This window comes from Macadamia integrifolia, unplaced genomic scaffold, assembly GCF_013358625.1.
Source record: "Macadamia integrifolia cultivar HAES 741 unplaced genomic scaffold, SCU_Mint_v3 scaffold2028, whole genome shotgun sequence".
Classification (NCBI taxonomy): domain Eukaryota; kingdom Viridiplantae; phylum Streptophyta; class Magnoliopsida; order Proteales; family Proteaceae; genus Macadamia; species Macadamia integrifolia.
Window position 1 is genome coordinate 7173 of NW_024868469.1, and position 4606 is coordinate 11778.

The window sequence follows — 4606 nt, forward strand, 5'->3', positions numbered from 1 at the left end:
AATAGACAGGTTCTCCACCTTCTGCGAAACCATCAATAGGGAGAAAATACTTATTAGATCCTAATGGGATTTTGGTCCTATGCTATGAAGCCTCATCCTAGAGTTATATCAAGTAAGGTAATAACATGCAAATGGAGAGCCGTTTTTGCCACAATCAAAGTGTGGGGTCTAACGTATTGAACGTACCATGCAAGCCATGATGACAAAAATAGATAGGTGTTGTGGGAGTTTTTTGCCCCAATTAGACCGGAGTTTAAATTAGTTACTGTGAGTATCCGACATGCTCCAAGGGATTCCTAGTCACCCGATGTTCACAGCACTGATGCAATGGCTACAGATGATTTTCACACATTAAAGCGTAGAATCACATACAGAATATACCGTGCAAGTCATGGTGACTAAAAAGTGTCGATGAGAGAAGATGTTAATTCGATCAATACTCTGCAACATAAGGAAAGGTGAGTGACTTCATAGTCTAGTAATTAAAGATTGACTCACAAATTTTGTTGCTTGCATTTTCGCATTATGCCCACGGTTATTGGTTTTTTTTTTTTTTTTGGGTGGAGAGGGAAGGAGAAGAGAATGCTACCCATTGGCACAGGTACACAACAACATGTATGGCCAATGGGATAACACCTATAAGCATCTTCAACATAAGAACAACACGGTTTTTTACGTTGCTGTTGTCCAAGCATGTATCTACGCCAGCAGGATGGGTTGTTTTCTCTTTTTTGTTAGAACACTTTTTTCATTAAGTTAGGCTCCGTTTCGTATCGTTTCAAAAACGAAAATTTTAGTTTCTCTGTGAAAATGTCATTTTTAAACAAAAAAATAGTGTTTCAAAATTTCAGATTTTTATCGGAAACGATAGTTCATTTTTTTTATAAAATGGAACAAAACTGGGAAGACAAAACTCTCTTTTGGAGTCTCGTCCAATCTTTTTTTTTTTCTACTTTTTGTTCTAAAAGAACAAAAATATATCATAAGTGCACCAAACATTTTATTCTATTTTTTCGAAAAAACTTTAAAAATATTTTTTTAGAACGATACCAACAGGAACCTTAGCAAATTTATTTCTCACAACCAAAATAAATGGATTTACAAGACTGCCGAACTCCTTACCTTCAAGTGGCCCCTTCCTTGCAAAAATAAAATGGCCCCCTCATTAATGTGAGGAGGATCCCATCTTTGAATTGATTGCGGTATCAGTCCAGAATTCCCCACTCTAATGTGTTTGAAAAATCTTTATCAAAAAAAATAAGAGTTTGAAAAGTAAAGAAGTTGGACTGGAATTCGTACCAACTGTGGCCAGAGGAGGCCACTAAAGTCTTTGTTGCAGGTACCGACAAGCTTAGCTATTTTCAAGGAAGATATTTGTTGGAGAAAGTTTTCCTTTCACTTCAACGGTGAAGTATGTTTGAACCACTCATTCAGGTCATTATTATAAGATCTCTAAGCTCAATTTTTAATTGCTCTAATCCCTTTCCTGATCCTTCCCCAAAAAGCTCATACAATGGTTGACAATCTTGCTCCTCTTTTCTCCCTCTTGTGTCTTCTTCTTCTTCCTCTCTACCCCTTTCCGGCGTCCGCTCAAACTTACAATAATGTGAGCTTGGGTAAATCTCTCTCTGCAGGCAGCAGCACCTCTTCATGGCTTTCACCTTCAGGTGAATTTGCGTTTGGGTTCCAAGCTATCAACAATACGGATGCCTTCTTGCTTGCCATCTGGTATGAGAAAATACCTGAGAAGACTGTAGTTTGGTATGCAAATGGAGATAATCCAGCACCCAAAGGATCAAAAGTTCAGCTTACCAGTGATGGTAACCTGGAGCTCAACAACCCTCAAGGAGAAGAGATATGGAAGGCCCAATCCCAATCCAGTGTTGGTGTCACCTATGGTGCAATGCTTGACACTGGCAACTTTGTGTTGGTGGATACAAACTCTGTTCATATATGGGAGAGCTTCAAAAACCCAAGTGACACCATTCTCCCTTCCCAGATATCAGAACTGGGTGGCATGCTTTCTTCTCGACAACCAACCAACTACTCCAGAGGAAGGTTCCAGCTCCGCCTGCTTAATGATGGAAATCTCGTTCTGAATACTATAGCATTACCAACAAACTATGCCTATGCTGCTTATTATGTAAGCAACACTTATGCAATATGCTCGTCCTAAGTCCTCTTTGAGCAGCAATGGTGATGAAAGTTGGTCCATCATCGGGTCTATTCCTAATGACATTTGTTCTTTCAATAGTCAGGATGTGGGCGAAGGGGTTTGCGGCTATAACAGTATCTGCAAGCTTGTGCAAAGTCGACCTGTTTGTGAATGCCCAACTCAATATTCCTTGGTTGATCCAAACAATTCATTGAGTGGCTGCAAACCTGACTTCAAACTACAAGAATGCGATGGAAATGGATCGGGATCCCAAACTGAGAATTTGTATCGGATGGCCGAGTTGCCTGACACGGCTTGGCCAAATTCAGCTGACTATCAAAGGCGGGCACCTTATACTGAAGCAGATTGCCAAAACTCTTGCTTGTATGATTGTCAATGTGCAATATCCACTTTCAAAGACGGGAACTGTTGGAAGAAGAGCCTACCGGTTAGGAATGGGAAACAGAACAGTGATGTAGTTGTGAAGGCTTTCCTCAAAGTCCCAGCAGGAAATAGTACCCAGAGAAATCCTCATCCTCCTTCAGTTCCAGAAGGTTATAATCCTGGTTCAAATCCTAATGGAGAGCAGAAAGATCAAGGTTTGTTTAGTGTTGTTGCAGCTCTGCTATTAGGTGGCTCAATGTTTTTCAATTTAATTTTTCTAGCTGCAATTTTTATGGGGGTTCTGATGTACCATAAGAAACCAAAAGAAAAGGTACAAAAGCCAATTTCCTTAGAAACAAATCTGCATTCTTTTACTTACAAAGACCTGGAAGAAGCTACAGATAGATTCAAGGAAGAGCTGGGAAGAGGAGCTTTCGGTATTGTCTATAAAGGGGTCTTAGGTTTGGATTCTAAACTTGTAGCTGTAAAAAAGCTCGACAAAGTGGTACAAGAGGGAGATAAGGAGTTTAAAACTGAATTGAGCGTGATTGGCCAGACCCATCATAAGAATTTGGTCAAATTGGTTGGATTTTGTGAGGAAGGACAGCATAGGCTCCTAGTTTATGAGTTCATGAGCAATGGCAGTTTAGCAAGCTTCCTTTTTGGATCTTCAAGAAAGCCAGATTGGAACCAAAGAACCCAGATTGCATTCGGTATTGCAAGGGGGCTTATGTATTTGCATGAAGAGTGCAGTATCCAAATAATCCACTGTGATATAAAGCCTCAAAATATACTTCTCGATGACTGTTATACAGCAAAGATTTCAGACTTTGGATTGGCCAAGCTCTTGATGACTGGTCAGAGTAAAACTAACACAACCATTAAAGGTACCAAGGGCTATGTTGCATCTGAGTGGTTCAGGAATATGCCTATCACAGTGAAAGTAGATGTGTATAGCTTTGGTGTCATGTTGATTGAGATCATTTGTTGTCGGAAAAGTGTTGAACAGGAAATGGATGGTGATGAGAGAGTAATTCTGACCGATTGGGCTTATGATTGCTATCGAGAAAGAAGGCTAGATGCTCTGGTGGAGAATGATATGGAGGTGATAAATGATATAGGAACGCTGGAGAGGTTCCTGAAGGTAGCAATTTGGTGTATTCAAGAAGAGCCATCACTAAGACCCACAATGAGGAAGGTTGTACAGATGCTAGAAGGAATTGTTGAAGTTTCTGATCCCCCACACCCTTATCTTTTCATCTCAGTTGCTGAAACTTGAAACAATTCTGTTTTTCTACATCCAAGTAATGTCTCACAACTCATCTCAATTCCTTTGCTTCATCATTTACTTAGCCTTCACTGAGTTAAGATGGTAATTATGATATCTATTTTGTAATCAAGTTTATCTTAGTTTTGAGATTACAACCCAATACCATAATTTTTGTGAGTTTTAAATTTGTGTCACAAGGAAAGGACTGAGCTTGAACATCTTGAGGGTTTCTTACAGTGTGGAACTAGGAAATAGAATAAGGCTAAGCCCAAAGGAACATTAATAATATGCGATGGGATCCCTGAATTTTATTAATAGGTTTGGTGTAATGTTTAATATAGGAGTTCACTTCCATTAGCTCGTCCTAAAAACGATATCTAGAGATGGGGATTTTTTTTTTGTTTTTTGGTAAAATCTAGAGATGGGATGATGAACATATGACATGGAAGTATGTATTCCAGGTCATCAGACTACTATAAGATGCAGGTAATATACAGAAATAATTGTCACTGTACATAATATATGCCTAAATTCTTTAGAAACTAAGATGATTTTTCGTGTGGACTTGAGGACTCAGTCTTGGGTTATATCAAGTCAAATTCACAACAGTACATGCAAGTGAATGCTGTCAAGGTCATAACATGTTTGAAAGTGAAACCCAAACCACCAGGCATCCCTATTCCCTCCATCATATATAATAAATAGTATAATAGTATAATAGTATAGTAATAAGAGAGGCCTGATGGATCCCCTTATCGAATCTAAAAATTGAGAGGAAGCATCTAATGTAAAACACC

At 39.0% G+C, this 4606-nt stretch overlaps 1 pseudogene; it reads left to right on the forward strand.

The window, feature by feature from the left end:
- The first annotated feature begins 1463 nt into the window (after nucleotides 1-1463).
- On the forward strand, nucleotides 1464-3967 carry LOC122065466 (annotated as a pseudogene).
- The last annotated feature ends 639 nt before the right edge of the window (nucleotides 3968-4606 follow it).